This window comes from Lactuca virosa, chromosome 4, assembly GCF_052849685.1.
Source record: "Lactuca virosa cultivar CGN04683 chromosome 4, Lactuca_virosa_CGN04683_v6, whole genome shotgun sequence".
NCBI classification, from domain to species: Eukaryota; Viridiplantae; Streptophyta; class Magnoliopsida; order Asterales; family Asteraceae; genus Lactuca; species Lactuca virosa.
The window spans coordinates 458,360,767-458,381,416 of NC_136429.1; positions in this window are offsets into that span (position 1 = coordinate 458,360,767).

Sequence of the window (20,650 nt, forward strand, 5' to 3'; positions counted from 1 at the left end):
TATGAATTTTTAACGGATTTCCTGTCCCGGTCTGTTAAAAATAATAATATAAAAATTAAAATCAAAATTAGCCGACGAAGTCTAAACGAAAGTTGTAGAGCGTAATTTTACCTACACGTGCATATAGAGAACGTCAAAAACGGAGCTCGTATGCGAAAGTTATGGATTTTAGAAGTTTTTGCACAAAAATCGAGAAATTTCGCAAAGGTGGCTTCGGCCACGTCACCCTCGCCCAAATCGTGCCACGTGTCCGAACTGCTGAGTCATCCGAGGCCACCTGTCGACGCGTGTCACATTCTCCTCGGACCGAAGGCTCGGCCAATCAGGAGCTACCTCGTACCCTTCTGATGATGCATCCGAGCTTCGCCCATAGTGCCACGTCCGAAGCCTCGGACTAGACCTCGGTCCAATCAGGAGGCGACACCGGACCCTCGCATGCGCAAACCACGTGAACACCCTTCGGATCTGCTGCCGCGTGGCTTCCTCCTAGCCGTCCGATCAGCAGCCTCGGCCCCTATAAATAGGAGGGTGCGAGACCTCCCGGGTATATTTTGGAAAATTTTCACTTTTAGCCCCTTTATTCATATTTCTTTCATTTTAACATCCCCCAAAGCCTCGGTATCAAGTATAACCCCCGGAATACGCCACGAAGTGCCCGAGAAGCCCGAAAAATTTATCTTTTCGGTTTCGAAGCCCGACCTTCGCAGAGCCCGGTTTCTCAATAAAACTCCCGGTTGTATTAGAAACGATCATTTTAGGCAACGAAGTGCTGCCCGATTATCGTTAAATCATGCGAGTGTGTAGTTACTTTCACCTTACACATAGATATGAAGTATTTTATATAAAATACGTGTTGTGTGAATATATATTGTTTGTTTATTTGAGATGGATGTTGAAGGAATGATTTATACAGGTTTTTAAATAATCTAAACTGTATATGTATTTTTATCTACAAAAATGTTGGGTAAAACATAGGTAGATGAAATAGTGGGTGTGTAATGAAAGGTGAGTTGGATAAATGAGATGATCAGTGATAGATCATGAGTTGAGGGTGAGTGGTGAAATGAGATCATGATTTGAGGGTGAGTGGTGAAATATGAGAAAAGCCCTTACCCAAACGTTGACCCCCGTCATTCAGCAGAGTATGGATGACAACCATGGACTATTCTAAACGGTCTGTGGAACACTAGCAGGCTTGCAACCTGTAGGTGTGTGAACTATATGTTCATCAGTCGTACTCTAAAAACCCATTGACATTTATGACTGGGAGATTACTGTCAATAATACTGTCGATAAAAATAAGAGCTATGAATTTAGTGCATGTTGTATAAACCCTGGCGATGGTGTGACCTTGTGCCTATTCCTTAGGATGAATCCTTAGGAGTGAGTGATAGTTGAATCTTAGGGTAAATCCTTAAGAAATAAATAATATAATGGGGTTGGGGTAATTTGGTTGATTGATTGATGTTTAAGTATAATAAATTTATTTATTGTGGGTTGAAAACCCTATATGCTCACCAGGCTTCCAAGCCTGGCCCACTCAGCTTTTTATATTACAGGTAGTGGACCCCGAGCATAGTCGGATGATGACGATGTGTGATTTTTGGATTATAGGCCAGTAGTTGTAAATAACTGTTGTAAGGCTTATAATGTCTTGTTTATGCTTTTGATCTGTATCGGAACATGACATCCCGAGGTTTTGATATGAAATGAAACTATATATTTCTTAAAGAGAGTTTTTGATTAACTTTTATCATGTTTTTTTTTGGGGACCAATTCCGCAACATCTTTTAAAAAAGATTTCTCTGATTTTATTTTAAAAAGCATAAACTAAATCGGTCTTTTCTGGCCGAGAAATTAGGGGATGTCACAGTTGGTATCAGAGCATTAGTTTAAGCGAACTAGGAATTTGTAGGATTTCTAGACTTAAACTTAGAATTCTAAGCGATGATTGTGAGATGAGTGTCTGCTATATTTTAGACACGAGCACAAGTTTATTTTAGGAAAGATGCCTAAAATGTTTTATGTGTTAAATATTTTATGTGTTAAATATTTTATGTTATAGCTATAAGGATGCCTTATATGCTATTATTTGTTCGGATCTATGGTCTGTTGCCGACCGGATCTGGAAACCTTATGTGTGTAGGATTCTAAGCGTATGATTACGAGATTAGAACTAACATGTAAATGTTTCGAAGTGATAAGGAGATTTATACGTCTATCGTAAATAAAGCTTTCCTATCTTAAGTTCTCGCCCAGTACACCGAACGTCTTCTGGGGTGTACAAAACTTTATGGTGAAGACTCGCAGAGAATTGAGTAGATGGAGGAAATTAAAAGCTTATGATAGTGAATGATACCTATCAGAAGATATCGTAAGAGTGGTATCTTGCCTTTAGAATATGTCTAATAAAATAACGGAACGTTTAGAGGGGTACGGTACGTCTGAAGTACACCTTCGATTGGCAGGATGATGGAATGATTGGTGTAATTTTTGAAGTTGTCCCATCGTCTGGAATTTCCATCACCAACCAAGTTGAAGTAGAATTGACGATTGAAGATACGCATGGAAGAAGTCCTAGTAGAGTCTAGGAAAATTTTATGATTAATTGGACACATTCATATGTGTTAAATTGTTTTGTGATTTTAGGACTTGGGGACTGCGAGACGGTACTTGGGACGAGTATGAGTAGGTGTGAATAGTAGTAGAGATCTATACTACTGGAAGCACAGGACTCACACTTAGATCAGGGAAAGTCACAAGGTTACCAAGGAACTAGTAATTGATCCCGTCTTATTCTAGTCCGTCGTTACCATCGTTTCGGTAATGACTAAGAAGATGATTGTTATTCCGACCCTAGTGGTCATATCAAACTGAGTCCGACTACGATGAGTTTATTACGTGGTTCAGAGGACCAAGTTCGATGTAGTAGTTGACTTAAGCCGAATTGAAGTAAAGGATGATCAAAGCGATCAATAGAAGTATCGCGTTCGTTGTTAAAGAAGTTAGGTTAGGTTGTGTTCTGACCCAAAGGGATAAAGTGATAGCGTATGCATTGAGGCAATTGAAAGAGCATGAAAATAACTACCCCACTCATGATCTGGAGTTGGCAGCGGTAGTATTCGCCTTAAAGATATGGAGGCACTATCTTTATGGTACTAAATGCAAACTTTTCACTGATCATAAGAGTCTTCAATATCTCTTTAATCAGAAGGAATTGAACATGAGGCAACGACGCTGGCTAGAGTTACTCAAGGACTACGACTGTGAGATACTTTACCACCCTGGTAAAGCAAATGTTGTTGCTGATGCTCTCAGTCGGAAGGTAAATCTTGAAAAGAAAAGGCCAAGAGCGTTGAGGATTAAAGTTGTCTCGACCATTGTGAAAAGTATAAAGAAAGCTCAACAGGAAGCTTTAGAGAAAAATGACCGAAAGGAAGAACGTTTGGGATAAAACGTTGGTGTTTGATACAAACGGTCAAGGACTGAAGGTATTCAAGGATAGGATTTGGGTACCTAATACGGGAGGAGTAAGAGATCTTCTGATGGAAAAAGCTCACAAGACCAAGTACTCGATTCACCCCGGCAGTACGGAAATGTATAGGGATCTAAAAACCCTACTACTGGTGGCCGACGATGAAGTTCGATGTTGCTAAGTATGTGGCCAAGTGTGTAACTTGTGCTAGGGTTAGAACCTTTACCTGTACCCATGGGTAAATAGGAAGGTATCACTATGGATTTTGTGACTAAACTGCCCAGAACAAGGAACGGTCACGACATGATTTGTGTGGTCGTTGATCGCTTCACTAAGAGTGCGCATTTCATAGCAGCCAACAAGAAATGGTCTATGGATAAACTTGCGAGTTCTTACGTGAAGGAAATTGTGAGGCTTCACGGTGTTTCGTTAACGATTGTATCAGATCGTGACAACCGTTTTACCTCAAGGTTTTGGAGGAGTCTATACGCGGAATTGGGTACCAAGTTGTGTTTGAATACAGCTTACCATCTGCAAACCGATGGTCAGAGCGATTCAAACATTGGAGGATATGCTGAGAGGATGTACCCTAAAATTCCAAGGTAACTGGGGTGAACACTTACCTCCAGTAGAATTTTCCTATAATGATAGTTTCCACTCGAACATTTAGATGGCACCTTATCACGCTTTGTATGGAGAAAAGTGTCGAACGCCGTCATGTTGACTGGAAGCTGGGGAAAAGCAGTTTGTGGGACCTGAAATAGTCCATCAGACTGTTGAAAAGTTGAAAGTGATTAGGGAAACGATGTTAGCTGCTCAAAAGAGCTATGCTGACAAGAAAAGATAACCGATATCATTCAAAGTTGGAGATTCGGTTTTACCTAAAGTCTCGCCGTGAAAGGGACTTATAAGGTTTGGTAGAAGGGGAAAGTTGCGTCCAAGGTTTATTGGACCATTTAAAGTTCTTCAGAGGATCGGGAATCAAGCTTACAAGCTAGAATTACCGGAAGAAATAGAGGGTATTCATAATACCTTTCATGTGTGTTATTTGAGAAAGTTCACGGGAGATGTGCCCGACATAATTCCTATTTCTGAATTAAGGTTGGATGAAAACAAGAGGTTGATTGAAGAACCTGAGGCAATCGTTGACCGTAAGACTTAGAAGTTGTGATGCAAAATGGTCGATTTAGTGCTTGTGCGTTGGAAACATACTAATGGGCCAAATCTCACCTGGGAAACGGAGAGTGACATGATGAGTCACAACCCGTATTTGTTTGCTGATGTGTGATTCCGGGGACGAAATCATTCTAAGGGGGAGAGAATTGTAACGCCCGTGTTTCTAGGCTAGGCATTAATATTGACATAATGGTCTAGGTTAACCTTTGTAACTCATTTAGAAGAAATGAAAAGGAATTATGTGAATATTATGTGAAAACTATGTGTTTTATGCTTAATTATTAGGGTTTAATTAATTAAGAATAAAAATGAGCGTGAAAAATAAATATTAGATAAAGCCGATATCTATTAAGAAACTTGTAGTGGTTGTGACAAGGATTACGGATATATAAAGAATGCCAAAATCCGAGTTATAACGAAGAAGTTATGACCTGTCGAAGTTTCGCGACAAAACCGACATGGTGCCGAATGTCGTAAAAAGTGACTTTTTGATAAACTACTTTTTAGCCTTGGTGATCTAAACGAAAGTCGTAGTGTTCGTTAAACCGATAGTATGTATAAAAAGAACGCCCAAATCTGACTTCGTATGAGGAAGTTATGATTTTTCTAAGTTTCAGCTAAGCAGTAGACAGCTAAAAACTCGAATTTTAGATCGAGTGATTTTTAGCCGTCACGACCTAAACGAGAATCGAAGGTATCGTCAATAGTAGCACGACGGTAAAAAGACAGACGAAAACGGACGTCGGATGAAGAACTTATGAATTTTTAACGGATTTACTGTCCCGGTCTGTTAAAAATAATAATATAAAAATTAAATTCAAAATTAGCTGACGAAGTCTAAACGAAAGTTGTAGAGCGTAATTTTACCTATGCGTGCATATAGAGAACGTCAAAAACGGAGCTCGTATGCAAAAGTTATGGATTTTAGAAGTTTTTGCACAAAAATCGAGAAATTTCGCATAGGTGGCTTCGGCCACGTCACCCTCGCCCAAATCGTGCCACGTGTCCAAACTGCTGAGTCATATGAGGCCACCTGTCGACGTGTGTCACATTCTCCTCAGACCGAAGGCTCGGCCAATCAGGAGTTGCCTCGTACCTTTCTGATGATGCATCCGAGCTTCGCCCATAGCGCCACGTCCGAAGCCTCGGACTAGACCTCGGTCCAATCAGGAGGCGACACCGGACCCTCGCATGCGCAGACCACGTGAACACCCTTCGGATCTGCTGCCGCGTGGCTTCCTCCTAGCCGTCCGATCAGCAGCCTCGGCCCCTATAAATAGGAGGGTGCGAGACCTCCCGAGTATATTTTGGAAAATTGTCACTTTTAGCCCCTATCTTCATATTTTTTTCATTTTAACATCCCCCAAAGCCCCGATATCAAGTATAACCCCTAGAATACGCCACGAAGTGCCCGAGATGCCCGGAAAATTTATCTTTTTGGTTTCGAAGCCCGACCTTCGCAGAGCCCGGTTTCTCCAAAAAACTCCCGGTTTTATTAGAAACGATCGTTTTAGGCAACGAAGTGCTGTCCGATTATCGTTAAATCATGTGAGTGTGTAGTTACTTTCACCTTACACATAGATATGAAGTATTTTGTATAAAATACGTGCTGTGTGAATATATATTGTTTGTTTATTTGAGATGGATGTTGAAGGAATGATTTATACAGGTTTTTAAATAATCTAAACTGTATATGTATTTTTATCTACAAAAATGTTGGGTAAAACATGGGTAGATGAAATAGTGGGTGTGTAATGAAAGGTGAGTTGGATAAATGAGATGATCAGTGATATAGATCATGAGTTGAGGGTGAGTGGTGAAATGAGAAAAGTCCTTACCCAAACGTTGACCCCCGTCATTTAGCAGAGTATGGATGACAACCATGGACTATTCGAGACGGTCTGTGGAACACTAGCAGGCTTGCAACCTGTAGGTGTGTGAACTATATGTTCATCAGTCGTACTCTAAAAACCCATTGACATGTATGACAGGGAGATTACTGTCAATAATACTGTCGATAAAAATAAGAGCTATGAATTTAGTGTCTGTTGTATAAACCCTGGCGATGGTGTGACCTTGTGCCTATTCCTTAGGATGAATCCTTAGGAGTGAGTGATAGTTGAATCTTAGGGTAAATCCTTAAGAAATAAATAAGATAATGGGGTTGGGGTAATTTGGTTGATTGATTGATGTTTAAGTATAATAAATTTATTTATTGTGGGTTGAAAGCCCTATATGCTCACCAGGCTTCCAAGCCTGACCCACTCAACTTTTTATATTACAGGTAGTGGACCCCGAGCATAGTCGGATGATGACGATGAGTGATTTTTGGATTATAGGCTAGTAGTTGTAAATAACTGTTGTAAGGCTTATAATGTCTTGTTTATGCTTTTGATCTGTATCGGAACATGACATCCCGAGGTTTTGATATGAAATGAAACTATACATTTCTTAAAGAGAGGTTTTGATAAACTTTTATCATGTTTTGTTTTGGGGACCAATTCCGCAACATCTTTTAAAAAAGATTTCTCTGATTTTATTTTAAAAAGCATAAATTAAATCGGTCTTTTCTGGCCGAGAAATTAGGGGATGTCACAGTTTAAGCCTAAATTTCAGTTTTCTCATACCCTACTCACCCCTAATACAAGTATTATGCTACGCCTTAACTTCCTCAATCTCAATTGGACCACCAATACCAACCCTTCCATCCTCCCTTCCTGGGCATGGATGACACCAACCAGCATTACTACCAATACCAATAGTGAAGAGCCTCAACTTCCACATTTGTAGCATAAATCGAGCAATATTAATTACCTGTTGGTACCCGTTTGCTAACCATGAAAGCATATGATGGTTCTACGAACCCGTTCGATCACATTGATAATTATAGATGGATGATGAAAGCTCAAAACCTTGAACCACACTTTTGGTGCACATACTTCGTCACCACATTAATCGGGCCCACGAGATCTTGGCTCGAAAATCTGTCCCCCGAGAAGTATTAGAGATTTTGAGCACATAGAGGAAGAATTTATGGCCAATTTTATTCAACAACGAAAGCTCACTTACGACCCTAGAGCCCTTCTCTAGTATTGACAGTGTGCAGATGAGACAACATAAGCATACTTAAAAAGGTTTAACAAATCCAATTTGTAGTCCCCTGGTAGGGCGACAGCATGATCGTGGCGACGTTTACTTACGGTCTCAAAGAGGGTCCTGTATTTCAAAAAATGATAGGAAATCCATCAAGTACACAAAAAGAGTTGATGGAAAGAGTAAGTAGATATATGAGACAATAAGAATTAGTGGTCGAAAAATCTAGGATAGCAAATGGGGCCAAGAAAACTAGACCTAATGTGATGGAGAGGTCACAACAAGGTAGCAGAGGGAATCGGCTTACCATGGGCCATGTACCCAATCACATATTCCAACCCTTTAGTTGAGATAAACATTGGGAATCAAAGAAAGAATTGTTAGCGATCACTGATGAAAAAGACACATCAGAAGAGATGGTACCAGAGAAATATCCTTCTAATGAAAATAACAAGTACTACGTAAATCACTCGAGTCGTGGTCATGATACAACAAAGTGAAACATGTTGAAGAGAGAGATTGAATGCCGCATGAAGTCTGGAGAATTGAACAATTACATCAAGGATATGAAAACATGAGTTATAAAGATAAACGACCATGAGACAAAGAATAAACCAGTAAGCATAATGAAAAAGAGATTCTAGGAATTTGATCAAGAAAGTCTAAAGGAATAGATGACCCTATTCTTCCTAGTGGATGCGACATTACATTTTACCGAAAATGACCCTATGCCAAAAGACTATAGGGGAGACGAGCCCTTCTTTATCCAAGAAGTAGTAGACGGAGTTCGGGTCCACAATATATATGTTGACGGAGGCAGCTCATTGGAGGTAATATTTAAACGTTGTTTCCAATATTTCCTAGCAAATACAAAAGAAAAACTCAAAGATCCTTCATCCCCTCTTATTAGCTTTGACGGACACTCACTTTGGACACTAGGCACCATTAGTCTCCCCTTCATAGTGGGAGACTATAAGGGAGACGTAAGGAAAACAATTTATGTTGAATTTGTTGTGGTTCGAGCACCTTCCCCATACAACATCATCCTCAGTTGAGAAAGACTAAGGAAAATCAAGACCGTTACTTTTACGTTGCATGGTTTAGTCAAAATTTCCACATATAATGGGGTTGGGATCATGGTCTACGTGCCACTGACCACACCACGCTACAACCAAATAATTGACTCTAAACAGCTTGACCTCGATCAAAAACGACAAAGAGATTATGAGGACGAATAATTCATATACAAGAAGTAGCCCGATCAACCAATAAAGATAAGAGTTTCTCTTCCCCTGTCACTTGAGAAGGAACTCCGAAAACTCCTTCAATACAACATGGGTCTTTTTTTCTTGGACGCCTTCTGATATGGAAAGAATATCCCGAAACTTGGCTGAAATCAAGCTTAATCTTATCACAAAGGCTCATCCCATAAAGCAAAATAGATGCATGTTGGTAGGTGAAAGGAGCAAAGCAGTGAATGGAGAGGTTAATAAATTGGTCATAGAAAAATTTTTAAGAGAATCCTTATTCCCTGTGTGGATATCTAACCCGTTCTTTATTAAGAAAGGAGACAAATCATGGATTATGTGTGTGTACTATACAAGTCTCAATAAGTCTTGTCCTAAGTATTGCTACCCGTCCCCTAAATCAAACAAAAGGTTGAATCTCTAGAAGGCTTCTGATGGAAGAGTTTCCTAGATGCGTACAAGGGATATCATCAAATTCACTTGGAAAAATACTGTGAAGATAAAAACATCTTTCTATACAGATCGAGGCACCTTTTGTTACACCAAAATGCCATTTGGTCCAAAAAAACGTAGGATCCACTTATCAACACATGGTAGATAATGTTTTAAAGATCAAATCAGGTGCAATGTGGAGGTTTATATGGATGACATGGTTATAAAAAGTAAAGGGGACAAAACCTTTATTACGGACATCAATGAAACATTTTGTAGACTAAGAGAAGTAAATATCAAACTAAACCCAACTAAATGCACGTTTGGGGTGGAAGAGGGAAAGTTTTTAGTATACATAGTCTCTAACAAGGGAATCCAAGAAAAACCTGAAAAAGTGGAAGCCCTAGCCACCATTCGACCCCCAAGAACTTTGAAAGAGATATAAGTTCTCAGTGGAAAACTAGTAGCGCTAGTCCGGTTCCTTGCTAAGTTTGTAGAGAAGTTGTTACCTTTGTTCAAGACCCTGAAGGGGTGCATAGATAAGAAAGATTTTCATTGGACATAAAAGACCAATGAAGCCTTCACCAAGTTAAAAGATAGTCTCAAACAACTCCCAACGTTGGGGTGTCCAATTCCCAGTGAGACATTAATGATCTATCTCTTTGTCGCTTTGGATGATATTAGTGTAGTGTTGGTTGCCGAAAGAAACAAAAAGCAGATGTATATCTACTTCGCTAGTCGAGTACTATGCGGCCTATAGATAAATTACCCTCCAATGGAGAAGCTGGCACTAGATCTTATTCATGTTGCAAGGCAACTTAGGCGTTATTTTCATGAACATCCCATACAAGTACTCACTTATGAACCCATTCGATAGGTATTACTCAAACCAGAATGGTCTGGAAGAATGGCCAAGTGGGTGGTTGAGCTTGGTGAGCACGACCTAGAGTACCATCCCATAGTAAGCATCAATGGACAAGCATTTGCAGATTTCCTTTCTCAGATCCCGCATGATACAGAAGCCCAAACCGCCCTAGATTCCCATCTAAAAGATAAGAACAATCATCATGATCGCCAAAAAGAAAAGGAAAATATTGAAGAAGAAAACTATTGGATATTGTTTATCGATGGAGCCTTGAACAATGATGGAGCAGGGGCAGGTCTTGTACATACTAGCCTCAGTGGAGAAACAATCACGTACGCTTTACGTTTCGAATTCACAACTTTCAAAAATGAGGCTGAGTACGAAGCCCTTATTGTGGGAATAAAGTTGGACAACACCTTGGAGTAGAACACTTAAAGGCATTCGGTGATTCCATGTTTGTGGGAAAGTAGGTTAACAGATCATACGATGTATGCGAGCCACATCTACGAAAGTATTTGAATATGATAAACAAACTTATTAGTCGGCTTAAAACATTTAGGATTGGGCAGGTTCCCTGATCAAAAAACAAGCAAGCAGCTGAATGGAGTAAAATGGAAGCTACAACTTTCCCTCATCTCACAAAGGAAGTGCTCGTAGAAATACTACAAGAACGTAGCACGTAAGAAAAAGAATTCAATGACATCTGCTCCACCACTCATAAATATTGTTGGATGACTCCTATCCGTAATTACTTAGTCCACGAAATCCTAGCCAACGATGATCGATAAGCCAGGAAGACTGAATGAAATCCCCAAGTTATTCATGAAGCAAGGAGTGCTTTACAAGAACATGTATTTAATGCCATGATTACGATGTTTTGACCTTGATGAAGCCAACTATGTCCTGAGGGGATATGTGGATCCCATTAGGGGCAAGGAAACTCGCTAACAGGATAGTGCGCCTAGGATATTTCTGGCCTACAATATACAAAGACGCAAAGGCTCTAGTTAACAGATATTTGGAATGTCAACAACACGCTCCAATACCCCACCTTCCTGTAATGATAATGGTCAGCATCTCTAACCCTTGGCCATTTCATCAATGAAGAGTGGACTTGGTTGGACCCTTTTCAGAAGTACCTGGAAAGGTAAAATTTATGATAATAGTAGTTGACTAGTTCACGAAGTAGGTGGAAGTAGAGCCACTTACAGTAATAGCGGGGAAAAATGTTTTCAAGTTTGTCTGGAAAAATATAATTAGTAGGTTCGGCATGTCAAATACAATATTAAGCGATAATGGTAAGCAACTTGCAAAAAATCCTTTCAAGCAATGGTGCATCAATTTGAAAATAGAGCAGAAGTTCACCTCGGTAGCATACACACATGATCATGGTCAAACTGAAGTTACTATCAAAACCATTTTCAAAGGGCTAAAAACAAGGCTACCCAACGCTAAGGGACGGTCGGTTGACAAGCTCCCTAGTTTTCTACGGTCATATCGAACGACAACTAGGACCACTACTGATGAAACACCATTTAGCCTTGTCTACAAATTCGAAGTTGTTCTTCCACCAAAATAGGATTTCTAACTGATCGAGTGCTCAGTTTCAACGTAGAAGAATCTGAAACAGACTTACGAGCAAACCTAGATCTCTTTCATGAAAGGCGGGAGGTGGCAGATCTAAGACAAGCAACTTATAAGTCGTAGACATAGAATTACTACAACAGTTGCATCAAGGAAAGATCCTGAAAGGCAGTGGACTTAGTGTTTAGATGAAATGAAGTGAGTAGAGCTGCAGATGAGGGGAAGCTAAGCCAGAATTAGCAAGTTCCTTACAAAGTGATAGAATCTCACCAAAATGGGTCTTATGTGCTCGAAACACTCCAAGGTACCCCAGTGCCTTGCACATGGAACATCATAAACATAAGGAAATATAACTTCTATAATGAATTGTATTTGTTTTCATTCATAAGTTTTGGTATTTACGTTATCTACTGTTTCTTGCACGTCTAAATTTCAACTCTAGTACTTGTGTCCTACATTTAGATTTGTTACTTTGCAAGTTTGAGTCTCAACACTTGAGTGCTTTCGAAAATTTCAAATATGAACTTTTGAATGTGCTCAATTTTAGAAATGTCTATCATTATCTCGTAATGTAACATATCCGCCACCTTTTTTCAATTCCACATCATTGATCACATGAGACATATTTTGGGTGACCTTGTCACCTAGCAAAGACAAACATCCTTGGGTTATCTAAATAACCTAGAAGTCACTATAGACAACATGAGAGAGTTTGAACATTACAAATTACACAACTCACCCATATGGGAGGAAGACATGTATCATACTCTCTCCCCATACGCTGAAGAGCACACACATGATACATTTATCATATTTTTTCCAAATAACAAAATACCGAAGCAAAAAAGTACAAACATTCATTACAAATGAAAAATACACTTGAATAGTTAAAGGTGTACATAACAAGACATAGAAGGTAACGAATGAATTTCCTTCTAGAAAAGGCCCGTATCATTCTTCTTCTTCAATCAAAGAGGCCTCAAAAGCCTAAAAAATTGATCGGTCCAGTCCAGATGATGCCACATAATCTTTGTTGGAAAAATGTGATTTGTGTATGTTGTAATTCTTCGGCATGCCCATTCGACATCTCATGGTCCAAGATCTGAAATCCATACTATTCTTTCATTAATCTGCATCCTTGCACTATGCCATAATCATTATATGCTTTGTAAATTCTTTTGGAATTGCTCACAAATGTCTCCGAACATATGGATTTATCAAAAGATTCGGAGGTACCTTCTTGATGCATCCAACCTATATCAGTCCTTGAGGGGGCGAGTCGACCATTTAACTCATTATCATTAGCACGAAGATTGGCTACTTTGAGTTCTACATTGGAAACTTGACGAACCAAGCGACCATGTTCCTCTTGTTGGATTTTTTTGGCAACCTCATATTTGGTCTTATACTCGGATGCCTCTATGAAGGCCATGGCTGCTCGCCCTCGAGTTTCTTCAAGTTCAGTTTTGTACCGTCTATCAAACCCCACATGATACGCCATGGACTACACCATGCGGGCATGCCGTCTCATGGTGAGTTCTTCGGTGTTCATCTTGTCCATTTGGGATAAAGTTACTTGTGGAAAGGCGTTGGATATGAAGTCAGAGCTATATGTTGATTCCAACACATCAGTTTCACAAGTAATATTCCAAGATGGACAAAAAATGCAAGTAGGATCAGCCATGCAGGATGTTTGAGGTGTCCACGTCCCAAAATTAGAGTCTGAGCCATCACCCAGAATAGCAGGTGAGCTTGTTGTATCAAAGTTGGTACCACTCTGAGTAGAGGGAAGCTCCATGGCTACTCCTTGCATGACATTCATAAAAGCAACTCTGCTTTTACCACCAAAATCTTGACAGTGCTCTACATTTGGTATATTGGTAGTGGACACAAATTAAGCATAGTCTTTTCTCTTCTTTTTGAATGGTGTCCTAGAAAATTGGGCAAAACCTGACATAAAAGTGATATGTCTTACATGGCTAACAAATTGACATGCTTCATCCTTATCACTCTTTTCATCGGCATCATATTCATTAACATCCAAGTTTCCTCTTGTTGTCTTCATCACAGGCTCTTCCCTCTCATTACCTTGGTGGAAATCTGGGGATACAACATCTACCTCTAGTTTGAATTCCTTCGGGTAATGTCGCAGGAGAGGCCTTCACATATTCACTAATGTTTTCTTATAAACACGACAATATGAAAATCAAACGTAAAATTATGAGAAATAGTTGTCAAAAAGTGACAACCACTTACCATTAATCCTCACGTATATCTTGGGGACCATGAGTCTATTGTGTCGATCCCACACAATACTTTTTCCACCAGCAGCAAGAACGAGTTCGTCGATCTCGTCTCCTGGTACACAATACCCCTCTATTTTGCTTAAGTACTTATGAAGTTGAAGCTTGATAAATTTTATGGTCGGTTCATTGACTATCGTTGGCGTGTTACCAAATATCATCCCTTGGGGTACGATTTTTTGGCTCACCAAAAAGAATTCGTGTTTCTATTTCCTTGATGATATTTTTGGATATGATGCAATTTGTTTCTCTTTATCGCGGTTGTAGAAATTATACCAATCTTTGCTAGAAGATAACCTATAGAAAATACGGAATAAGGGAACATAGGGTTTGACTTTTTTGCTTTGCAAAGGAGTTCAAATGCCACGATTTTGAACATCGCGTTTGGATATAGTTGGATTATGTATATAAAATAGCGAGATAATAAATCTTCAAGAAAATTGGAGATTGGGAAGCGAAGTCCTGTCTCCATCATTTTGACATAAATACCCACTTTACCAAGGGGCGGATCATTGATATGCCGAGCGGGGATATGTGGAATAAATTTGTCCGATGAATGCAATCCATACTGGTTGGCCACCATTTCTAAACCTGCTTGCGAAAGAGTTGAGAATATGTCTTCCATACCCTGTTCACGAGCTATCTTCTCATTATTCATATTTTTCTAAATATTTGGTAAGTGGTATGTGTTTGTTAATTCATCTCGTTTTATAAATGTGAAGGTTGGACATGTACATATGCAGGAAAAGGACACATTGATTGTTTGAAATTGATGTTGATATATGCATGCCAATATTATCTATATTATTTATATTGACATATGCACACACAAATTCCTCCTACCATTGATATTGACATATGCATGCCAAAATTCTTTTATCACATGCACCTATCCTATTGGCTTTATATGGCATACTTGACTACTTGACTATGTTATCTGTATCCAAAGACTTGGGTTCTTGTTGGAATTAGATGTACATGGGTTTTATTTTCTCAAATACATATGTCGGAAAACGTATTTGATGGCCAGAAACGAAGGACAGAAATGTCGGACATAAACGATAAATAGAAATAACGAACATTAATGATTTCCAAAAATGACGGACATAAATGAAGTCCATAAATGATGGATAGAAATGACAGACATGATATAAGTGCATGTAACAAATGCATCACTTAAATCCATCACTCAAGTGCATTTCCCAAATTCATCACTCAAATGCATGACTCAAACGCATTACCCAAATGCATTACGCATTTGAACCTAATTAAAAAACGACCCTCACATCTTATTGTCTATATATATATATATATATATATATATATATATATATATATATATATATATATATATATATATATATATATATATATATATATATATATATATTACATTATATTATATTATTACGAGTTGATCAGAATGTGTTGGTTGAACATATTGGAATATTTGAGCTAAAGGATTATCACGATTCAAATTGGTAAACAGATTCACCACATGATATAAGAAACCCTAATACCCTTTTTTGAGCTTTGATCGTTTTCTTTCATCGGAAACTGACTTTACCATCAGAGCGTCTTCTCGGGTCCCCACCCGAGATTGTTTTAGGTATCATCGGAGTCACGGATGAACAATGGTCAGAGTGAAGATCGTGGCTTGTAACAAGCCCAAAACAGCAAAACAATAAATGAGACATCCTCCAAAACACGAGTAGTAACACCAAACTTCAACAAGGGAAAAAAAGTTCCAACACCAAACATACCCCAAGCCAAAGGCAACACAAGCACAACTACCCCCAAACCAATTGAAATCAACACTAAAATGGCACCAGAGGCATAATTATCAACAACTCGATAATGTCAAGACAACTAAAACCAACAATCATGGAACCATTAAAAGTGTCCAGTGGCATAAGGGACAAACCAAAATAAGACCATCAACACCGGGAATTATATACATCGCATAAAAGTCTGCAATGCAACACTAATTTTGAAGAAAAATAAGAAAGGAAACACCAATAAGCACCAACTGCAGGGGAAAATGACAAGGATTACACAATGTACCCATCAGTTACACCCTTAGCCAGTTGAAGCTAACACGAACACCAACCAAATTCCTTAACTGTAAAGAGAGAACCAACTTGCCAAGAAAAGAAACCATAAAGATATTACAAACTTGAAAAAACATGCAAACCAATGAAATCCACAAAGATACCAATGCCAAAAGACAACCTGCACCACAAATCCCCATGAAACCAACACTAAAAAAAGTGACAAAAATTGCAAACACACTTAAAAAATGAAAAATACCTCGACACAATAAACACACATGTCATTTAATCAGACACACCCCAAGATAAAAAAGTATAAAATCTCCTTCCTACCAATAGTACCCTACCCATACCCTTACAAAGAAAACACAAAAATAGAGGAGCGCCATTACAATTTGCAAGCAACATATGGGGAAATACACCAAACACACCATCATATATAACTTAATTAGAATCTATATTTAATCCAGTTGAATGCATTTAACTGGATATAATCTGCCACCTTTAACGAGGGACATCTCTTTTTGTTGTAAACCAAGGCATTATGAGCTCTCCAAATCAACCACACCACCAAGTACACTAAATTAAGCTTGAGATTTCTCTTCTTCTTCCCGTGAATCGATGATTTCAAGATACACAAAAACTCATCTCTATTGCATGGAGCAGCAGGAATCAAGACACACTACCTAATAAAGCAATTCCATATTTAAGTAGAGATATCTCATCTGAAGAAAATATACTAAATGCCTCCCTCGTCTACACCATAAAACAAGCATATTAAGGAATTAAGGTTAATACCTCTCATCACCAAGTTTTGAGCCACCAAAATTCTGTTGTGAAGCATACACCAAAGCAATACAGTTGGTCTTAATCGACATCGATTTAACCTATACAAAATATCGCATCATGCTAACACCTTACATCTTTCTTCCATCAAATTTCTTATAGATCTAACCGAAAACAGTCCTGAACTATTAACTTTCCACTGCCATGAAACTAAATCAGTGGACAGGTTAAAACTTGCGATAATTTTCACCAAGTTTTCCAACTCCACTACCACCATTCCTCTATTCATATTTATATGCCACTTCTCGTAAAAAATAGCCGTCTGGTCACCAAAAAAACCTCCCTAAAACCTTACAAAACGTTGTCAACCTCAAACTTGTATAACCTTCGAAAACAATATTGTAGAAAAATATCACCAGAACATCTATGTTTCCAAAAGTGAGTGAGTTTTTCATTACTTATTTTTTTAATAAATAAGTCATCAAGGGAAAAATCCCAATCTCCAAGATCCTCATTGATTTGGTTAATTGAGATCCACATACCAGAGATGCTACCCTTAGTGAAAGACTTTTCTTCAATACATTTTGTATTGTGTAAAGCCTTGATACAAGATGCCCAGAGGTAATTAGCTTCCAGTTTTAAATACCACCACTATTTTGAAATAAGCGTGATGTTTAAATATCAAAGAGTTCCCCACACCAAGACCTCCTTTGTATCCTGACTTAGTCATGATATCCAAAGCCACCTTGCGAATATTTTGTTTATTATCAACACCTCCCCAAAGGAACTTCCTTCTAATGCCTTCTAATATATCAATGTTCTTCTTGTGAGTTTTAAAAAGAGAAAAGTAATAAAGGGGAAGACTTCCCAAAATGGACTTAACAAATGTAAGTCTACCATCAAATGAAAGATTTCTCGCTTTCCACATGGATAACTTAGAATTAAATTTCTCTATAATCAGCTTCCAATACTTCACAAACCTAATTTTTGCACCAATATGAAGGCCAAGGTAAGTAAAAGGAAAATTCAGACCATTCACCCATAAAAGTGACATCATCAATGTACATGAGATCAGAGAAATAAGGGACATTATGTGGTAAAGATATACCTTGAAATATATTATGATCACAAGCTTCGTTTAGTGACACAATAAGACCCTCTATTGCAATGTTGGAAAGAAAATAAGAGAGGGGATCTCCTTGTCTCACTCCCTTCTTGGTATCGAACTCCTTTTTCCGAGATCCATTTGATGGAAAACATATCCAAGGTCATAATTATTGGTAATTAAATGATAAAAATAAATGAGGAGAAATTAGTTTATTAATTTTTCATCGTATTATAAATTAATTATAAGATAATTGGAATTAAAGGGAATTAATTAATTGCGGGGACCAGATATTAATTAATTAAAATGTTTAATTAATTAGAACAGTACAGGGGAAATTTTAGCAAACGGGCGGTTGTTTTGGCATTAAGCAACATGATATCTATAAATAGGGAGCCGAAGATCAAACCCTAGATGCTTAATACCTTAGCTCAAAATCCACCCCCCCATTTGCTTGTCCAAATTTTGAAGCAAGAATAACTCTTTTAGGGTTTGTGTTTTGGCGATTTTCCTACTCTCTCTAAAGGGTTGTCTTATTACTTGGTTGGTGATCTTAAGTGGGATTCAATTAGAGGGATTATGGTTTGGATCCTTAAAATCCAATCAGAGTGGCAAGAACATGATTACAAGCAAGGAGATATTTGGCTAACAGAGAGGTATGTAATTATTATCTTTCTTAAAGTCACAATAATTGTATGAACATAGGATCCTTGTAGGTTTAGTTTAAACATATGGCTAGAATTATAATATGCTTCCTATGCCATAAATTATTTGTTAGTGTGTTCTAAACCTTATAGCGGTATTAAAGCCTTAGTTTATAGTTATTTGCACTAGACCCAATTTGATTTGTGTAGCATGTTAGAGGTTTTCAAATTAGGGTTTAGAAGTTACAAAAATTTTATTTCCGTTTTTCTATGGTCGTTTTTGGTTACTTGAGCCTAAGCTAGGTTTTATTGCCCATAATCTTGAACCTAAATCAATCTTAATGATCTGGTGCATCTCTCGACACGTCACACCTCTATCGGAGAGCATAACAATGTGTCAGATTAGGCACCCCTTTGTAACCCTAACTTGTTTGTCAATTTTCCTAACTTGTTTTTGGAAGAAATGCATATATACAGATTTTTCAAATACTGTTCATACCTATTTTACTTGAAATATTATTTATGATACTGATTATAAATTTGAATATTATTTTATATTAATTATTAACATTGCGTCCGTGCATGTTTAATTTGAATTAGTAAACACATAAAAATTAATTAGTTTAAAATTTACCTATATATATATATATATATATATATATATATATATATAACATTAAACTTAAGTACATTGTTAGTCTTACATGACTAGGCTAACCCGTTCTAATGCTAATAAAAAAGGTCTAAGGTGAGATCTTTGATTTAAAATGAGGTCGCTTTTTTAAAAGCTAAATTCTTCCCACCATCACCACATTTTTTCATTTTGTGTAGAGTTGCCGAAAGAGTTTTATAGGAAAATGTTTCAAGTTAGAAGTATTAATGTTAAATTATTAAAACAAAATCATGTTCTAAAATAGTAAAAACATGAATCATATGCTACCCATGAAAAACTTACATTTTCTTTATAACTTGCTGACGGAGCGTGTGTTGTTTGCAGCACGTCAATTGGAGGGTATTTTTGAGAATGATGTATTACTCGCGATACTCAATCATATTTTGAGTTGGGGATCATGTTTTTTTTGTGTTGTTGATCCACCTTATAATCCATGATCCACGGCATCCCTTTCATGGACTAAGATGATGTTAAACGAGTTTAAAAAGCCATTGAACATAGTCAATTAATCTCAAAGATGTATAAATTTCATAGTGATTGAAATTGGCAAACAATGTTGCCTACCTAAATAGCTTAATGGTGTGATTATCGACATCCCTCTTCACATCATAAAGTGAAATATGTATCCTAGACTTGTTAAATAATTTTATTTACAGGTAAATATTTTTAAGGGTTAATCATATCAAACTAACTAAAACTGTCTTTCATAGATGTTGGTTACAAATAACAATGAAAACCTTCCTCCTCCTCCTCCACTACCACTTCACTCAAACTTCTCACTACTATCCGTGTTATCAAGGTAGAAACCCACGAGACCCAATTATCTTAATTGGATCCACACCTTGAGGATCACCCTAAGGTAAAAGGACAAAGAGTATGTTCTTGATGAGGATATCCCCAGACTTGATGATGATGCTATCGATGAAGAAGTGGTTGCTTATGGTAAGCACTATGCTAAGTTGAATAACATTACTGGACTTATGTTAGCGACCATGTCCTTTGAGATCCTAAAGGGATTTGAGAATGTTGGGGGTATGACATAAATTTCCAGCTCAAGGAAATGTTCTAGGAGCATGTAAGGCATGAACGATTCGAGACCATGAATTACCTTATGGCTTGCAAACTTCAAGAAGGAGCAAATGTGTTTACGCACGTTCAGAAGATGAAAATGTGCATAGAAAAATTGGAGAATCTAGGTGTCTAATTTCCCAAGGAG